The sequence below is a fragment of the Patagioenas fasciata genome, chromosome 1 (genome assembly GCF_037038585.1).
Source record: "Patagioenas fasciata isolate bPatFas1 chromosome 1, bPatFas1.hap1, whole genome shotgun sequence".
Taxonomy (NCBI): Eukaryota; Metazoa; Chordata; class Aves; order Columbiformes; family Columbidae; genus Patagioenas; species Patagioenas fasciata.
The window spans coordinates 50817171-50838879 of record NC_092520.1 but is presented as its reverse complement, the minus strand read 5'-3'; positions in this window follow the sequence as shown (position 1 = coordinate 50838879).

Sequence of the window (21709 nt, the reverse complement as noted above, 5' to 3'; positions counted from 1 at the left end):
ACACTCATGAGACTAGAGGGCAGAGAGGCCCTGCAGAGGGATCCGGACAAATTGGAGAACTGAGCAACCACCAACCACAAGAATATTAACAAGCACAAGTGCTGGATTTTGCTGGATTTTGGACATGGCAACCCTGGCTGTACATACAAACTGGGAATGAGAGGTTGGAGAGCAGCTCCAAGAAGAGGGATCTGAGGGTTCTGGTCAACAGCAAGTTGAACATGAGCCAACAGTGTGCCCTGGCAGCCAAGAGGGCCAACCATGTCCTGGGTGCATCAAGCACAGCATTGCCAGCCGTTTGAGAGAAGTGATTGTCCTGCTCTACACTGCAGTGGTGCAGCCTCACCTGGAGCACTGTGTGCAGTCCTGGGTGTCACAGTACGAAAAGGATATACAGCTATTGGAGAGTTCCCAGAAAAGGGCCATGAAGTTGGTGAAGGGTTTGGAGCAGAAGCTGTATGAGGAGTGGCTAAAGTTACTTGGTCTGTTCAGCCTGAAGAAGAGGAGACTGAGGGGAGACCTAATTGTGATCTACAGTTTCTTCACAAGGGGAGGAGGAGGGGCAGATGCTCATCTCTTCTCTCAGGTGACCAATGATAGGATGCGAGAGAACTGCAGGAAGATGTGCCAAGGGAGGTTTAGGTTGGACATTAGGAAAAGGTTCTTCACCCAGAGGGTAGTGGAGCACTTTAACAGGCTACCCAGTGAGTCATGGCCCCAAACCTGATAGTATTCAAGAAGAAATTGGAGAATGCCCTCAAACATATGGTGTGAATTGTGGGGTTGTCCTATTCAGGAACAGAAGCTGGACTTAATGATCCTTGTGGGTCCCTTCCAAGTCAGGACACTCTGTGATTCTATGATTCTATGATTTTGAAGGCAGTGTCAGAGATCTGAATACTATATGTGTGTAATAATGCAAGCACAATTTAGGACAGGTCCCATAGAAGCTTTATTAACTATGATCACAGTGAGAAAACATTTTTCTCTGTCAAGTGATTGCAGAGACCCAACCTACATACTGTTTCAGAAAAAAAAGAAAAAAAAACCAAAAGTAGTGGAAAAATTATCATTTCAATGTTAAAAAAGAGAGGTATCTACCCCTGGGAGGGATAGACTTCTTAAGTAGCTTGGTAACTGCCACACTACTAAGAAGAAACGGAACAGTAAATAATCTGCCAATATAGAGAGATAGCTCTTGGTGGAGGCTATAGGAGTGGCACAATCACTATTAACTCGGAAGTGAGGAATGGGAAACCATCACAGACTATTAGCTTCTAGTTGAAAGGGATGTTCTTTTAGTTAGGATAAACTTATCAGCCATACCTCTCAAATCTTGAATATTAGTAACTTTACCACCACAGAAAGTACCTCTCTTCTTCAGCAACAAAAGCGAATTGGACCTGATCAATGTCCGTAAAATCTTAAGGTTTGGACCACTGATAATAACAATGAAAACAAAAGTGAAATCCCAAAGCAAAATTTAAAAAATTATAAAATGTTCGTAGTGTTCAGCCTCCAAGTTTCATTACTGTTAATCAAGAAAATAAAATATAGTTGTCATCCATTAAACCATTACAGTTTGAAAATGTGGATTTTCTTTTTCTGATCACATTAACACTGATCAGAAGTGGTTTATTTGTAATTCAAATACTCTATATGAAGTTGAGATATGTAAAGGGTTGCTGACAATTCCTTTTGATTTTCTCCAGAATTGTGATGTCAGTTGTCTGCTGGGAGAACAGTGAGTTTACAACAACAACAGAGAACAACAAAGACATTTTCAAATGTGCAGATGAAGAGAAAAGCAACAAAGGAGAAACCTATTGTAATAAGGACAAGAAAGGAAATTAGCTTAGATAAAGTATGAAGTCTAAGATAACTGGCAGCACTAGAAGGTAATTCTTCCCCAACCCTATTTATTTTCACTTCTGCAGTCCCTAAAGTTTCAATTACAGTCATTTTGAGCAGCGTTTTTTTAAGATTTTAAACCAAAAACACAGCTTGCAAATTTATCCTTTACACTGTGTTTACAAAGACATAGTGTAAAGCCAGCAAAAAGTAGTATCCTTCCCTTCATTACGCCATAAGTTCCAAAGATTTTCCAGTGGTATAATTAGTCTTATTTTCCATTAAACGCTACAAAATATGAACATTTTATCAAGACAAAATGGTTAAAAGATATATTCCACATGCATATAGCTACAGACAATCATACCTGATACAAGGAGTTGAACTAAAGTCATTCGGCTTGTGGGGTTAATTCATAATACTGTCATTGTCTTCCTGGCTTCCAGGGGCAGTAGATCGTGTACGTGAGTATCACTGCTTTCCTGAGCTGTGTTTTCAGGCTTCCAGAGAAGACAACAGCTGCCCACGAATCACCAGCTCTACACAAGGTGTACCTCATCCCTGAAAGTGAACTCTGCCAGAAAACCCATGGAGAAATAGGGAGCCTGTACTGCCTACCTATTGATGGATGAATTTGGGTCCATGTGGATACGCTAGTAAACTAAATGGTGTTTGATCATGGCTTGAGTACTGAGATTCAGTGTCCATGATGGTTTATTATTTATCCTTCTCTTTGGTATACTTTTGCATGGTGTCACAAGCTTGTTTTCAGAGAGCATACCCAACCTCTTTGCTTTTTGAGGCAGTAGGGATGTTTCTTTTTCTGTCAGAGAGAATGGATAAGGAAAGCTGTTCCAGTAAAAAAAAAAATTTTTCTTCTACATATGTGAAGTTTGCTATGTTGCTTGGCCAGAGAGCAGATCTAAGCCAGATCTAAGACATTTGTAAGAAACTTCAGATTTTATTCCGTAACAGTAGCCCCTGTAGTTGGAAGGGCAGAGATATTGGATTCTTCCCTGAAATCTACAAAGTGCATCAATGATTTGCCACTAGGAGAGTCAATATGTTAACAGATTATTAATCTCAGCATAACTAGAAGTATTTTCTCGGAAGTCTTTTCCAGGTAACAGCACACTAGCAACGATAAGGAAGAGTGTACATGACTTACTTGGTCTGTCAACACATACAGGATGGTACTGTGGCATATCTATGAAGCTTAAAAAGGAAAACCCATTAAACTGACCTGAATTTTGTCCTTCCGTTTTTCATATAGCAAATATAAGACCCAGTTTTATGATCTGTATGACTGAGAATTTAGGAAGGGAACGTGTGTCCTACCTTTGATAGTGTGTGCTTTAAAATTCACACTCTACTGTTACTAGTTAGTCATTTTTAAATGACCAATATCAAAAACCCACGAAAACTGGAAGACTCACCACCCTAACACAGTGATGCTTGCTTCTGTAGACTAAAAAGTAAAAAACAAATAAATTAAAAAAAAAGAAACAAATAAAAATAATAATTTTTAAAAAGCTCTTCATTCCTAGTTTTCATTCAGAAGACTGGAAAAGGCAAGGATGAAAGAAGACTTTTTCATCTGTTCAAAGGTCTTCAAGAGTTATTTCGGTAATACATATACCCAAATTTTTTTATGATAATATCACAAATTTGATTTATTTAGCCTGTATGAGAATCACTAAATTAAGAGTATGTTCTATCTAATTCATAAACTTGGATTTATTTCCTATTGTTCTATGAATTAAAAGATCCAATGAAAGTGTAAAAAAGAGTACATCTCCTAAATGTAAAACCAAAAATGGACAAAAATAACTTAAAAATTGTCTAATTAAATGTTATATCTGAATACTTGGCTTGGAGGGGGAAAAAAGCCAAGGAATTCTAGGAAGCAGGAGACCAACCTATTTTAACTTGCACATCTTTTATCTAGTATGCAACTTAATTTACATGCTGCTTGGAGAATAAATATTTCTATATGGCAAAGATAGCTTAAGATTCACAACTTGAAAGGCAACATTTGTACTGCAGATAAATGTGTTATTATAGGTCAATAACTGCAATTGAAGCAAAAGAATTAAGAGCTGATTAAGTATTATACAAAGTAATCTACCATATTTGAGATCACCAAACTTTAATTCATATAAAATAAAAATAAAATAATAGAAATAGAGTCAAGGTTATCTTGACAACCTTACATCTTGTACCAAAACATTCTAACTGGTTTCACATCTCCGTCTTTTGAAATTTACTTCATACACATATTACCCTACCACTGTTTCCAAAAGGTCTGAAGACTGTATTTTGTAAACCAGTGTATTTTTTTTCCAGGTAATCAATAAACTCACAAACTGTGGCACACAAAATCTGTTTTAGAGATACATGCTTGTAAATATATCCTGTTCTTCATTATTGCACTAAACTTTTCATATAAATGGCATAATTATATTATTTTATGAAACAAAGCATGCATAAATTAGTATTAAAAAAAAAAAAAAATTGGTGGCCTGTCAGTCTTCCAACACAGACCATTTACTCTTACAGGGAGCCACAATGTACTGTGTATAATAGATCATAATTTGGCAACAATTTTTTACCATTCTAAGTAAGGCCTTCAAAAATCAGCCTAATAAAATAGAGAATTTTCTTATTACTCACTGTTTTCTGATGTTCCATCCTCTTGTCTCAGCCTTCTTCCAACTGAAAAAAAACCTAGACAGAGGGATCATTTGCGACTTCATATAATTTTTGAATCTTCTGTTTGAACAGATCTAATAAGCTTTCTACAATGAGTGGACCGCAAAATACCTGTTCACATTTTTACATCAGTAACTCATCCATTTTTACTAAACTGAGACTTGCAAACCCAATGAAACCTGTTAATATCTCCATGCCTGTAGAATTCTCCTGAGCCTGGTTAAACCAGCTTTACGACAAGTAAAACAATCACGTGGGGCTATGACAAAAGTAGGTATGAGGCAAAACTAAAATTACAGGCCATTGATTTGAAACTTAATGGATCTGATTTGGACTTGTCTGCAGACATTTATCTATGTGTTTGTTCCATGCTGGCCAGTGAAGAAAAACAATACCTCAATTCAATATATTAATCTGGACTGTTTAACTATAGAAATCATGTTCTTAGTACATGGAAGAAATAAAAAAGTTAATTGTCTTGCAAATTAAATCGAGAATTAAAAAAAACAAACAACCCACACACACAAAAAAAAATGAAAACCTCACACACACAAAACAAAACCACAACCACATAATATTTATTATTTAATGGTCAGCAGGAAAAGTTGCAGACAAAATAGAAAGTACAGGAATTTTTTAGGAAGATGATTGTGATATAATATTGAAGATGAGCTCAGACTCCAGACTCCAAATGTCTAACTGTGTCTGTATATGATTATTTAAGCTTCCATCAGAGAAGTAGGGCTTACTTAAATTGTCAAAATTTTCTAATTTGTCTTAGTTTCTCGAGTAATTTGATATAGTATATGATCTTGTCTGAGCTCCAGCTGTCAACGTGGGATGGCAGAGGTTTAGGTGCAGGTCCAGCCTCATGCAGATGTCTCAAATATTTTAAGGAGCTTCCAGTGAGTGACATTTGATACTTACGTTTGTTTATAAGAAACTACCCTCTAGTTAACAGAGTGTTGGAATCTGATATCTCACCTTAAGGTAGTTGTCTACAGCTGGCCAAATGAACAGCTTTCTAAATCAGTGAGCTGCCAGAACTATCAAACCGAATCCCATGACTAAATTTAAGAGCCTGCATTCTGAAGATGAATTCAACCCATAACATTTAGATACTCAAGTCAGTGCAGATGAACCCTGCTCTCAGCCTTCCATCATGAGAAAAAAGGGAATGGTACAATGTTCTCTGTATTCTAGGCAATTGCAATGAAACTGTTTCTACTATTTGCGGCAAAGCTGTAGAAAGAAAGATTAGCAAGCACTTTGAAAGGTTATTTTTTTAATATGATCTTACATTGCAGCATTTTCAATACATGTGTTATCAAAGTATGGCAATTAATTATTTGGCTTCAGAAAGGAAAGATCAGCACACAGAAAGATTAACAAGTAGTTGAAGGAAACTTTGCACTCCTGTTTAAACATTCTGTAGAAAAGAGGCAGCATGAATGTCATCATTTCGTTCAAGAAACACTGAGGCATGGTAAGGTTAATCAGAGTCATAGTAAAATGTTTGTGGGGTTTTTGGTTTTGGATTTTTTTTTTTTTTGTTTGGTTGGTTTGGTTTGAGTTTGGTTTGGGTTTTTGTTTGTTTGGATTGATTTGTTTTGTTTTTGGTTTATGTTTGTTGTTGTTGTTGTTGTTTTTTGTTTTTTTCCAGTATGCATGAATATACTCACCAAACTTTCTCTAAATCTAAAGTTCAAGAGAATACACTACCTATTCTGGTAGTGCTCATATCAAAGATTCAGCCCTTTGAAAATAAGTAAATAATTCAAAGACTACTTGCCAACTTTAGATTCAGGCCTATGCTCTGACCTTAGAGAGTAAGGCGAAGAAAACTGTATCATGGAACTTCGTCAAAGTGCATGACTCTTTTCTTCAGGGACAGATATTCTCCCTTTTTTCTCATACTAATTACCCAGACAACAGCTTATGCAGTGAACAGTCTTCACCAACATAGAGTACTAGCATAAAACTTTACATATTTAGCACTAAACAGATATAGGCTTATGGATTTGCAATAAAATTTATTATCTCATGGCTTCTATATTTGCCTAAATGTATTGTAAGAAAAATATACTGCAAGCAAAATTGATGTCAATACAGGCCATCCTCAAGGCCTCTGCAATATGAACAGGGTCAAAGTGGAGTTTAAGGGATGTGAAAATGTTGGCCACAGTTCCTGGATAGTTGAGGAGAAAAGTAAGTGTAACTCAATGCAGCTAGTGAAGATTATTATTTTCTTATTCGATCTATTTATCCGTCATACCAGTGTTACTGGAAATAACCCCAGTATAGATCATTTGATGATACAGGTGCAAATGAAAATATTCCCTTTCTTCTAACTTTTTTTCTCTCTTACTTTTACACTTGCATGAAGCAGTCATTCTCCTGTTGGATCTGACGTGCTGGTGTCCTCTCAGGCTCTGGGGACTCCTGTGTGTCCAGCACCCAAGACTTGACGTCAAGTTCCGGCATTACCTGTGTTTAGACTTTTATCATAGGGGAGAAAGACAAAAGAAATAGTGTAAGAGGAAAAGTACTAACTTCACTTGATGTTCTACACCTAAAAGCAATACTTTCCTTCTGCTTTGCACTGCCAGAATGGCATAAAGTGTAAGCCTTTTGACCATATTTGGGCTCAGATCACAGTCCTCTAAGCATCTATTCAATATACTTTTTGCATGGTTTTTCTTTGTATCACTTTTCTCTGCCCTTAACAGGTCCTACATGTAAAAAAGAACTTTGTGTTAAAACAAAAATCACTATTTCTCCTGGGTGTGTTGTTTTCTAAGATGCACCTAAGAGACTAGTTGACTCAGCATCAGTTTTTCATGTCATTTAACTTCCAACTTGTTTCACCTGTGTGTGTCTCCTTTTATAATTTTTGTGTGAACTGATTGCAGGTGCTGCTTGATTTAGGAGTATCCTGTATGCCTATAAACTAGAAACTTATTTCTCCTTGAACACTTTACTTAGAAATTACTTGCTTAGTCTTTCTACAAGACAGAATAATTTGGAGATACTTTAACCATCAAACACTGTCAATTCATAATGCTTAGCATTTAGTTTGAAGTTGTGTATGTAAAGCTCACAGCCAGAAGATCAGAAAGGGAAATAGAAACTCAAAAAATCCATTTCTGCCCTCCAGTCCATTTGATGATGAAATTAGAAAAGTATTGGTACAGAGAACTTTATTGGCAAACTGACTTACCTCAATTCCCTTAATGATAACCATTATTTAAAGTTATTGTATACAAGCTTAGGTTTTCAGCAGTATGTCTTCCAAAGGGGTTCTCAGAGGAAAATGGGTTTCCATACTGCAGATGAAATTATTTTCAAGGAACAAAAATTCTCCATGGAACCCAAGTGTTTCTGGCTTCTCTTGTACAGCAGTGTTAAGAGGCAGCATGGTGACATTACGTGCCAGAAACCTTCATGTGAGAGTTGAGAACTGCAGCAACACTAATGAGCAAATTGAAATAAATGATCTAGGCATCTGACATTTGATACCTGACTCAATAAACTAAGACAAGTTCTAGCATATCTTGGCATGACCAGGAAAAACTGCCAAGACATAACAGACTCTTTTACAATTCAGTTATGTCTTTCTGGAGCTCCATGAGGTGAATAATAAAATCCATCTTTATTTAATAAAATATGGATCATGTAGGGCTTCAGTACTCAATGGAACAGATGTCTGCTAGTTGACTTTGTGGGGTACAATTGTCCAGAAAAATGACCATCAGTGAAATTGGCAGATACTATGAAATATTTTCAGTCCTCTATTTTATTAAGAAGAAAAAAGATGTGGTCACAGAAGTGATTTTACCTTATTTGCTTACAAAGTCATTTCCTATGATATGTTTAACTAATGATCATGTTATTTTATGAGATTAGGTTTTCTCTGGTTAGATGCAATTTTCAAGTGCTTCCAAAAAAGAGTAGTGCAGTCTGGTGAGGAACTGATGAGGGAGCTTTTTGGTTTTCCAATGTTTTGTTTGGAATCTCAAACCCTGGATATTTTGAATTTATACTACAATTCACAAGTCCAGATTAAAGTTTCATCCCACCTTTTGAAACAATCAAACAATTTAATCCATTCACAGATGGCAGTAATTGGGCTAGAATTTCTCCAAGATAAAAAATTTCCACTTAATTGTCTCCCCTATATAGCTGGATAAAATAGAGACTTGCACCTATGCAAGCGTGTAAAAATGTGCTTAATACTGAGAGTTATCTTTCATTGTATTACAAAAATACAAAGAGAAACCAAAGAGTTTCCATATTCGGTGGGAAACTTTTTATTTTCTACTTATAAATGAAAATCTATTTTATACTTGCCTTCCATCAGTATGGGATTCAAATTGAGTTAATGATTGACTCTTATTTGGTGAAATGAAAGATAGCTTGTCAAAAATAATGGTGGGATGTTATTTCCTCTGGCCAGATTATTTTGTTGTTGGAAGCATCAGCAGGATATTTACCAGATAGTTGTGGCAGAATCAATATCTTTAACAGAGAAAACACATGCTGAGGAATAAATTGGGCAAAATATTACACTACAATGAATGGACGCCGATATGTCTGCTGCTGAATCTTAACCAGTGTGTGCTTATGCATCCTATCAGAGAACTTGTCCTTACAAATGCAAAAACAACTTGTTAGAAAAGCACAGAAGTTCAGCACATGTAGCCACTACTTTTCAGTAAATGTGTGACGATAGGCCTAGAAGCTCTCTTGGTCATTGTAGACAAGTTTGTGAAGTGCACTTTTAGAGTGTCAATGCCAACGTAGTTGGGAGCCAAGCTATAAAAGGAGCTATCTCTTAATGTGATAGAACAGTGGGAAACCCTGAGAAGGAAAGAAGCTTGAAAAAGTTCAAGGATTAGATAAAATGTTCCCAGCCCTTAGATTGTTTTCTGAGAAAACGAAGGAAAGGGAAAGCTTTCCTTTATACTTTTTCCTGTTTTCACAAAAGTGGTGATCCTTAAATGTATAGAACCAGAAGATATATTAAAAGTAATATGGTTCCTTATTCCTATATTGTAAAGTTTATTATTTCAATGCTTTATGTAGCAATACCAAAGGCAAATCCTACTTATCTGAGCAGGAGAGAGAGCTCTGATATATGGGGATTTGTGTGCTCAGGAAACAGGGATCAAAGTATTGAAAGTTAACATATATGAAAGACAGAGTCCACGAGAGATCTGTGAAGAGACAGGAGTCTGTTATCCTCTCAGCTGAGGAGGTGAGGGACTGACTGTTGAGAGACTTTTTTCAATGTCAAAAGTAGTCACGAAGTGTTTTCTGTGAACGGACACCAAGCTCTGTTTTCTTTTCATGAGAGCTTTGAAAACCTGACTTCAAAAAGATTGTCCCCTAAGGAGACATACACGACTTACTGAGCTTCTATATAACCTATGAAAGTCACATATATTTGACAGAGAACAAGGCAACCCAAATCATTCTAGTGGAGGGAAACAATGTATGCCTAAGTATGGTATGAGAAATGGTGACAGACTAATGACAGATCATGGTAACAACATTCCCTTTAGGATGCACATACTGGACACAGAAGAGATAGCAACATGTAAGGGTTTGTCCTTACATTCATTTTTCTATAACTTCCACCATTTTCATAAGGATATTTCACCACTTAGATATTTTAGGGCAGTTAGTAATATATATATTTTTTAAGTTGATACAAGTAGATTTTATATACACTGAAAATATAAGTTTTTGTTGAGTAATAAAACACTATCTATGATGACTTGTTTTGGTAAGATTTTTGGGTCAGAACTCTTCTGAAATTTCACTGTGTCTCATATTTACTATTATCCATAGGGAATTTCATCATTATACTTGCTTGTATGATTTTTTGTATTTTGCACTCAATCTAATTTTGTAGTCATTTGAATGATGGCACTCCTAGCTACCTGAATGCATTTCCCTAAATATTTAATAATTGTGTCATGACTGACATTCTTTACGGATATAATACTGTACAAACACTCCTATTGATTCCATTTGCAGTGAATTTTATATTTTGTGAACATTGTTTGGTGTGCAATGCTTTTCAACCATGAAAAAATCTCCCCAATTTCAAAACTTTTCTCCACTGTTCTCCATTATCCAATAAGTTTCTCTCCTTTTTTTTTGATAATTTATCTTTATCCTATGAGCACTGTGTGACTATCAAATGGACCTCGGGAAACTCTTCTAAGACTTAGTCTCTGTAGTACCATCCTTCTTCACTTATAGTACTTCCTTTCCACAAGTAAGGTTACATTGATTCAATTGATAACACCTTTTTTCTCTGTCACACCATGGATGAGATAGCTGGAGATACAAAAAAACTGTCTGTCAGCTAGGATTTTCTTTCCATAATGAAGAAAAATAATCTGTAATCTGGGATACATGGTCTAAATAAAACAACAGGTAGCAGAAAAACTGACTCTATAGCTAAGAATTTTGAGCTCACAGTTTCAAAGAGGTAGATGTTTTGTACTTTGTTTGAGTCACATAACATCTCTCTTCCTGTATTTTTTTCCAAACTGTGACACTCTCCTTTCCTAATGTGGTATTTCTGCATAATTTCCTCTATACATAGGGTTCCAATTCTTTTTATGTAAATGACTCAGAGTTCTCACTTTTTGCTTTTGACCTCTCTCTTTAATCTATCACCTGTCATCTCCATTTTAACGTAGTTCATAATGATGTTCCTAATTTATTGTAGTAATCCTTTGGGGGGACTGCTGAAAAAAGGATTATTCATACGAATAAGGGAATTGTTCTGTAGCTCTGTACATTTTTTTCTTGTTAAATATTAAAAGAATATGTGCAAGGCACTATTTGCATACAAGTTGCAAAGGATTTTGTACTTATTTTGTACAGACTTCTGCTACTGCACAAAACCAGGGTATGCAATCTTTTAAATAAATTTATTGAACTTTCCTTCATATTTTATTTTGGCCTATGTTTCTCACACAGAGATATTTTCAGAATCTCATTTCTTTGACTAATGATAAGTCTAATATGTGATCTAAATTTATTCACAGTCATCTCATATGTGTTTATTTTGTGTCTATAGTGTCCCATTGACTAATCTTATGCCTAGTGCTAACATTTGAGTCAACATCCTGGTACAAACTACCCAAAGGTCTTCAGAAGCACAGTCTTAGCAGACAGACATGCTTTCTCTGCATTTAAATGCAAAGAAGTGTAGCACTCATCCTCATCTCAGCAGCCCCCAGTAGTGACAGGATGACACACACATATTCCTCAGCAGCAAATGGATGGTAACCAGCAGTTAAATCTACATGTCTAAATGTGATTAATGATTCCGGTTACCCAGGGAAAATAGTGCAGAGGGATTTGTAGTTGCTACCCTAACAGCAGGCTGTAATACGCACACTATCTAGTCCTTATTAAGTATGAATCTGAATTCAATGCAGTGACCTTGTTGGCTTTGTTTGATGGCTTAGCTATTATTTTTCAGGGTGCTTTGATTGTAGTTGAAGCTATCTTGAATATTGTGAAGGTTGTGTTGCAATTAATTGGGGTGGCTATTTTTAAAACATCAAATTGAAGGTATGCACATATCCAATACAGTGTAGCATGAGGTATGTGATGGTGTTCAAAACTTACTAGGATAGTTTTAAAAGACTACACAGAGCACAGTGTACTATTTGTGATACACTGAAAGCTGGAAGCAGTCATTGAACTTAATCGACACCAGAACCACACTTGAGGTTTATTCTGAAACAGTCTGAAGATTTGGTCCAAAGGAAGTCCTCTACAGTGTGATTCACTGGGTGGCTGGGACTGAGGACTAATATTTACTAATCAAAAGCACAGAATCACCAAGACAGTGTACCATATTCTCTCAAAGTGTCCTGTCAATAAGCAAAATTATTTGTTATCAATAAAGGGTTCAATCTACAGTTTGCCAGATCAGTGTAAATCAGTTCACAAAATAAGGTCCTAAATCATAGTGAACAGTGCATACCATCAGAGTTCCAATATCTGCTGTTCACATGTTAAGAATCCAAATGAGCCATGATCCATTGAAATTTGGAAGGACAGCGATGCCCTGCATAACTACATAAAATGTTGACCTTGGGTAACTTGTTATATGAAAGATACAAAAAAAAAAAAAGAGAGTATCTGGAACCCAAACTCAAAAGACATATTTGATGATCCTAATTGCCTAAAGGTTAAGTAGTGTACTGGTTGTTCAATGTACTCCATTTACAGTGATTGCTGTTGGAGGTTCTGTTCCATGTAGTCTGAAGCAAAATCAAACCACTTGGCTCCTCCTCTTTTCTTTTTTAGCCTTTTCATTCACTTTTTCAGGTGTACTACATTTTAAAGGGTTTTTAATATGTACCAATGACTTGTGTTTGTGTACCTATATCTCTCTCTCTGTCTCATCTCTGTGATATGTCATCTCTATATCTGCATCTGTGTATCCATACCTAATCACATTCAAACATATCCTGGCAAGTTTCTTCTATTTTTGCTCACTGTCATGGTTTAACCGTAGCTGGTGGCTAAGCATGACCCAGCCACTTGCTCACTCTCCCCCTGGTGGGATGGGGGAAAGAATCAGAAGAGTAAAAGTGAGATAAAGACAGTTTAATAGGGAAAGCAAAGGCCATACACACAAGCAAAGTAAAACTAAGAATTAATTCCCTATATCCCATCGGCAGGCCGATGTTCAGCCATTTGCAGGAAATCTGGACTCCAACACAGGTAACAGCTACTTAGGAAGACAATCTAAAGACACCAAACATTCCCCACTGCCTTCTTCTTCCCCCAGCTTTATATCCTGAGTATGACATCATACAGTGTGGAATGTCCCTTTCGTCAGTTGGGGGTCAGCTGTCTCAGTTGTGTTTCCTTCCAATCTTCTGTTCACTCCTACCTTCTCAGTAGCAGGCCAGTAGGCGAAGCTGAAAAGTCCTTCAGTGCTTAGCAACAACGGAAACATAAGCATGCCATCAATTTTATTCTTATGCTAAATCTAAAACATAGCAGTATACCAGCTACTAGGAAGAAATTTAACTCTGTCCCATCCAAAACCGAGACAACAGTGATGACTGAATTTCTGAGGCATCAATGGTAAGTCATACAATGTTTTTCTTAATTTTCTGAACTCTTGATTTTTAAACATTGATGACCACAGTCCTTTGAGAAGTTTAATTTCAGGTTTTCTCTTTTTTTTTTTTTCTAATTGACCTTGCCTTTGTAATTAGTTCAGATAATTTGCCATGTTTTTAGTAGTTTCCTTTTGGAATTATACTTCTTTTAGGAATACTCCTTCTGGAGATCATTTAATAAGTGAGAAGTTTAGAATGTGTATCAGTTAAGTTACCTTCTGCAATTACTTCTTCAATAAAATATTATAATAAGACAAACAAACAAAACCAAAGTCAGTTAACCAACCAAAAAATCCAACCAAACCAAACAAAAAAACCTGTTCAATACATTAATAACTTGAAAATCATTTCCCTTAAAATACTAAAACAATAATTTCTAGTCCAAAGAAAATATAAAAGTGAAAGGTATTAATTGAGTGGGTAGAAATAACACCTCTGCTTTGATATAATGATGGAAAAGCTAGTGATTTTTTGTGTTACTAGATTTATTTTGAAAAATCTGATGGAATTCAATCAGAAATGAACAATGTGTTGCACATCATAGTAAAGAAGGAAATATAAAAAAAATTATTTTATCAGGACAGTTACTTTTTAACAAATACACTTCAGCATAGTTTAATTTAAATGCTTTAATGAGAGAGGGAAGATATTGCTACATTTGGGGAAAATATATGATGCTTACCATTTAGCAAGATTTATAGCTGTGGGATATATGATTTCTTAGAATAAAACTTCATTCTGAAAAGTAATCTTACATGATAAAGAAAAAATAGTATAAAGTTAATAAAACATCTTTTTTGTCAGAAGAAAAAAAGAAAATTTCATTCCATTAAATATCATCACTATATTTTTAGTATTAACTCTTTTTGTCCTTGAATTAAGTCCTATATTCCTGTTTAAGAACATTATACCAAGTCTGGGAATATTTAAATGATATCTCTTATTTATTTTTGGTCTGCCCCTTTTTTTTTTTTTTTTTGGCGGGGGGGTGCGGTAGGTGTTTGTTTTTATCTTTTGTCTTCCCTATTTTCTTTCTCTTCATCCCATCTTCATCTCATTTAATATTTGGAGAACTTACCAGATAAGAAACAGTTCATTAAAATATTTAAAATTTACAGTTTAATTTTGTAATTTTAAATTTCAAAATTTCATTTCTAGTACAGCTTAACTACATAACCGTATAATCATAGAATAATTTAGGTTGGAAGGGACCTTTAGAGGTCATCTAGTCCAAACTGCTTCTCAAAGGAGGGGAAAAAGGTCCTTAATCAGTTAAATTCTAAATATCTCCAGCGATGGAGACTCTACAGCTTCTCTGGGTAGTATGTTCCAGCATTTGACTGCCATCAAAATAAGGATCATTTTCTTCTAACTGATCAGAATTTCCCTTGCTTCAACTCATGAGCACTCCTTCCTGTCCTTCCCCTGTTCAAAGCCAAGAGAAGTTCAGGTCTTTCTTCTGTACAACCAGTTAGTAAGTAGTTACAGATGGCAAATACACTCACATACCACACCACCCCTGAACCAGCTTTCTCCAAGTTCAACACAGTTTCTTCAGCATCTCCTCCTATATTATGCCCCATATATCTAACCATCTTGGTAGCCTTTCACTGACTTGTTCCAGTTTCTCAGTCTGTCTTTTGTACTGGGAGGCCCAAGACTGGACACAGCATATCAGGGTAAGCACCTAGTAAAGAGTAATCCTTTCTTCCCTGAGCCTGCTGGCGTTTTCTTTTTTTTTGTTTGTTTGTTTTTTTTTTTGCCAGTGCAGCCCAATAAAAGGTTAGCTTTTGTCTCTGCAAGGCTATGTTTCTGATTCAGATGTCCCTTGTCCACCAGGATCACGCAGTGCTTTCCAGCACAGATGCTTCATCACCCGTATTGTCTGAAAGCAAGTTAATCAACCTGATGGATCCTCTGGCTGTGTCTCACCTGACAAACTAGACCCTGCCTTAGGGCTTTAATGTCTTTGTCATTCATGTCAAGTTTTTGAAGTATGCTGTTGCTTCCTACTGGTTGCACATTCATGTTTCCTTTGGAAACAAGTCACTAGGGAACTATATGACAACGTTCCATCACATCCTCAGGCTGTCTCTGGATAGTTAGCTATGTGTCCTATACCAAGTAACTTGAGAGTGATATGAAGTTCACTCATGTTCATCGACTTGAACATAGAAATGATCAATCATGTATTGTAACACAGTAAAACAAGGACTACAAACAATTAAAAGCTTGTCAGAGCTCCCTAATAACCCAAATTTCTGAAAATAGATTAAGTGATAAATTAGAAACAGGGGTAGTTTCCATGAGAATTTGTTTTATTTATCTTATTTTCAGCTAAGACAAAAATGATAATTCATTTTTTTCTTCTCAGAATAATTTTTTGCATGTTTTGACTCACTTTTCTTAAGAAATTTAGAATAAAGTGATTCAGCAGCACCATGTACCAAAAAAAGAGACTGCTTATGGATGTAGGTACATGTCAGAATAAATATTTGTCTAAATTCTATTCTGTAGCTAATCCCTGTCGCTGGGGCACAGAAGTCTGAAAGCAAGATAATCAACCTGATGGATCAAGTTGTTTGAGCAGAACAAGTGAGTTATTTTGTTCTGTTGGTTTGTTGTGTTGTTGTTGTTTTGGTTTAGTTTTTGGGTGGAGTATTTTGGTTGGTTGGTTGGTGTGTGTTTGTTTGTTTGTTTTTATCTTGATGCTTTATATATTTTCTAGGGGTAGCTTGCAAAGGTTAATTCTAGGCCTGCATTAGAACAAAATTTTAGAACCTATCACTTACTAGTTTTCAGATGTGTCAGAGTTTTCTGTCTCCATTAAACTGGTCTGCATGGATGTGATACTTCCTATGTTCTCACTACTGAGCATAAACACAGCATAACTAACTGTTTAATCTGTGCCTACCTTCTGTGGAATATCTGTGACACCTTTCAGTGTTGTACATGGTTTTTAACAAATCTTCAGTATGGTACATGCTAGATTCTCAATTAAGAGAATCCTCTTATTCCTCAAGGGCTCTTTTCCATTTGCATTTAAAAGTTTCTGAATAAAATTCATTAGGAGAATTGGAAGAACATAGCAGACACAAGCACTTCTCCCTCCTAAGACAGTCTGTCTGGCACCAGACTACAAGATCAGGCTTCCTCTTGCTTAGTTTCTCTCCTACCCAATAAATGTTATATTCTTTTCTGCATAATTGTTTACCAGCAGACAGTACTTCCTAATGTCTATCCAAATTGGCTTCCAAAATTGTTAAAAAAGCCTGTGAATTCCCTCATGTCATTATATGCTGACTGCACAGCAGTGTTAAGAAGCCTCTACTAAAGATAAACTGGATTGCTTTTCTCTCTTTTTTTTTTTTTTTTTTCCCCACATGTGAATATTTGAATAAGAATAAAAGCCTTCTACTACACATTGCTTTCTGCTAAAATGTAACTCCCCACAATCAGGTGAAAATGCATTCAAAAATATATGGACAGAAAAGCTACGAAAAAAAAAGAGTAGAAATTGAAGTAGCACATTTATTGTATGAATATAGTAATTTAGTATGTCTCTTCATCAGTAACCTTTATGATTCACTGCTGTTTCTTCAGTTTTTAATAATAACAGATGTGGAACACATGCTAGTAAATGTGAGATTCACCTTCACAATAGAAACAATGCTTCAGACACTGTGTTTTGTTTGCAGAAACAGAGCTACAGAGATATCTTAGAATCTAAGAGAAAGAAAAAGACTACATAACCAAACTAGATACTCGTAGCTCTCAGCAATTATGTTAAAACACAGGAAAGAGCACAACTGGTGGAAAATGTTTGACTGCACAATTAGTGGGAGACTTATAGGATAGCCTGATGGACACTGGATAGCCTATAGTTGGTATGTGGCGTTAAATGCTGCTTTTGAGAAGGGAGAAATATATTTCATAAAAGCAGATAATTGATAAAGAATCTAGGAGTCTGACTGGCATGGTACCATTTTTGAGGACCTGCATTAATGCAAGTGGGGTTAGAATCTGGAGATTACATTGAAACTCAGCTTGGTCGATGTGCTTTCTAGTTACAATGCACATCAGTTTTTCAGAGGTCAATTAAACTGGTAAGTAGGCTTTTTATTCTGACTTTTGCATGCTACTGTAAGAGAATTCTTTTCAGCATGTCTGAACTTCTTTTCATTGCCTCCTATTAGAAATATCCCAAACTGGCTGGCATAGAGATACAGACAAATTCAGTTTTCCTTAGTTCAATAAAAAGAAGGAATGAAATTGCTATGTCACATTACACATACTTGAAGCATAATCCAACTTTCAAAAAGAAAAACCAACCAACCAACAAACACAGCCCCCCAAACCTCAAACAAAACAAACAAACAAACAAACAAACATGACAAAAAAAACTCTCTATCTAAAGAGAAACTTGTAGTACCATTTGCTTCATTATGCCAACTTAACTGTGTGGCAGAAAGCCATTTTGCCTTTTGCCTTGGAGAGACATGCTTAGAATTATTATATGTCCTTCCATTTTTTCTGTAGTTCCTTCTTTCCCTCCCCTAAAACCATAGCAAATAAATGTTAGTTGTTTTTTTTTTTTTAATCTACACAATCTTACATGAATATTTATATACATGAGGGGTCACCCTGCCTATATATTTTAAATTATGTAAAGCTTATTTTTAACTAATTTAAATCATACTGATAAAACATGAGCATGAAAATGATTTGCCATTCTTGGGACTAGAGAATGATTTTTCAGATAGTTACACATTATTTCATGATGATGGTTAAAATAAAATAGGTCTCATGACACCTTTTTTCTTAAATTATCCCACAGCACTACAGAATTGTGCAATTCTGAGCAGAATATTGGTCAACAAAATACATATAATAGAGACAATGCACTAATGAAAAGTTTCAAGATGAAGTACTTGAACTACTTAAGCTTAATAGCATGCAGCAACCCTAACTGAGGTATCTAGAGTGCAACTGCTTAAATTGCAATTTATTCAGGACATAGGCATAGAATTTGAACCCTCTTGTATGTCTTCATTGACTTTTTAATCACTACAAATACACAAACCTCAGTTTCACATATCTTCAAAGCACTGATGTCCTCTAAAATACAATAAAATAAAGGAAAAAAAAAAATCTACACTTAGCCACTGAGAGGATCTCAAAAAAAAAAAAAAAAGAAAAAAAGAAGTACAAAAGAATGTTAATACATTTGATGTATCATCTACACTTCAATGTGTATTTCAACTTTAGTCTTTCTAATCTTCTATATGACTATTTCCTACTTCATTTATACCTTTTCACAAACCTTAAACAAACTAATATTTTCCAATAAAGATAGGAATAACCCACTTAATTTTATTTCAGTTTTCTCTACATTAGGTCTTAAAGAAATGTGAATGTAGCTGTTCCTACTTGGGCCATTGCCGAAGTATAGATTTATTTTAATATAAGAGTCTCTTCCTTGAGAGGGAAGTAGAGCATTGGCCTCATATTCAGGAAGAAAAAAAGGAAGCTTAGAACAGAGATCTTTGCATATATTATACAACATTCTGCATTTGACTGCACAGGAACTTCTTTATTCCAGGAAGTGATAACTGAGTTGGGCAAATGTTTAAGAGCTGGACTCAGAAGAGTAAAACAAAATCAAGAAAAATGCAAGCAGTTGAATCTGGAATGTTTTAAAGACACAATAATTTTATCTCTTTGTTTAATAGCATTCAGCCATACTATTCCCAGTCACACTGAAATTTTTAACTGTCATATCTAGACATTTTTTCACAATATATCTAGTAACCATCATTGTAATCTAATTTACTGAGTTTTAACATCTTTATTCCTATTGCTCTCAAAGATTCTGCCTGCTTTGCCTTAAAGGCTAAAGAATTAAAGACCAAGAGAAACAAAGAAGTATACAAAGAAGTGTCTATTTTTTCCACCCAGAAATCCATAAATAAACATTTAGATTCCATATTTTTTGACATTTACTGGGTACTCATGGCTTTGGAATTACAGTCAGATATTCTAGTTAAAGCTATGTCTGCTTAAAAAAAAAAAAAATGAAAATCAAGAATAGATGAATTGATGTCAGGTGAGTATCAGTGAAGGAATAGTACAGAAGCTACATAAATGGGTTGTATCATCCTGAGATACTGCAGTGTGTCACCACAGTTGCACTGAATGTTTGGAAACAGCAATGCATTACGTTAACACATCATCTTGATAATTGATCTGTCTTCCACCTAAATTTAAACACCTGCAATCAAGGTGTGCACAGCAACACACTGACACTAGGTCCACAATTTCTCTGTTTCCGCCTGATAAATTATGGGTTTAAGATCTACTAGCCTGTATGCACTGAATGACTGATGCTACAGACTTTTTCACAGATTGTTGCTGAAGTAAAATCAAAATTAGGACCTGGTATTTCCCTGAAACAATTAATTCTGCCATATGATTGCATTTTAATAACTGTTTTAAAATGAAGTATAAAGATCTATAGAAATCATATACTGCAGAATGATACAAAATGACCAGAGTAGTCCTGCAGAGTTCCACATGTAAATGGAGGCTCATGATATTGCGATATAATTTTATTACTCTTTAGTAATGTTTGCCTCTTCAATTAAACTCCACTGAAAACTAATGTGTTCTGTACAGCTTCAGTTACATGAGAAGAAATTATTTTAGTGAAGTTCATGTCATTGTTTTTGATAAAATAGATTTACATAATATATATAAAATATATATTAATTGTTACTTATCAAATAGACCAATAAATTGTGCCCCCCCCAAAAAAAACTCCTTAAAATCTAACTGCTTTTCTAATGACTGTAGTAGAGCAGCTAGACATAAAAAGCAAGTATTTGCCTACACAGATAAGAGACAAGCTTGAGCACTTGCAAATACCTGATTATTGCATGCAGAGAAGAAATGTAGTGTAAGTGTACTTCTCCTCTTATAGATACATGTTTTTCAGTCCTTTGAAGGAGGTATTTTACCCTAAGTGGTTAAATGAATATTAGGACAAGATAACGTCAACAAGAACTTATTGGGAGATTTTCAGCAAAAGGAGCATGTATCTGCTTCATCATGTATCTACTTCATCATTAGTAAAATCAAGCCAATGATACCTAGAAACTATTTTCAAGTTCTTTGTAAACTCTGGGAGAAAATGCTGTTCTGTGTAATTTGATAGAGCAGATGATCTTGAGTAACATCACATGTCACTTACAAGAGAAACATATGATCAGGATCGTTGGATCGTTGGGCTGAGGCCAATTGGATGAGGTTTAACAAGGTCAAGTGCCACGTCCTGCACTTGGGTCATAACAACTTCAGGGGGCGCTACAGGCTCGGGGAAGAGTGGCTGGAAAGCTGCCTGGCAGAGAGGGATCTGGGGGTGTTGATCAACAGCCAACTGAATATGAGCCAGCAGTGTGCTCAGTTGGCCAAAAAGGCCAAAAGCATCCTGGCTTGGATCAGGAATAGTGTGGCCAGCAGGACTAGGGAAGTGTTTGTGCCACTGTACTTGGCACTGGTGAGGCCCCACCTAGAATACTGTGCTCAATTTCGGGCCCCTCATCATAAGAAGGACATTGAAGTACGAGAGTGCAGAGAAGGGCAACAAAGTTGGTGAGGGACCTGGAGCACAAATCTTATGAGGAGTGGTTGTGGGAACTGGGGCTGTTTAGCATGGATAAAAGGAGGCTGAGGGGAGACCTTATTGCTGCCTACAACTACCAGGGGAGGTTTAGATTGCATATTATGAAAAAATTCTTCACAGGAGGGGTTGTCAGGCATTGGAACAGACTGCCCAGGGAAATGGTAGAGTCACCATCCCTGGAGGTGTTTAAAAGGCATTTAGATGAGGTTCTCAGGGACATGGTTTAGTGCTAGAGTTAGGTTATGGTTGGACTCGATGATCCTGGGGGTCTCATCCAACCAAAATGATTCTATGA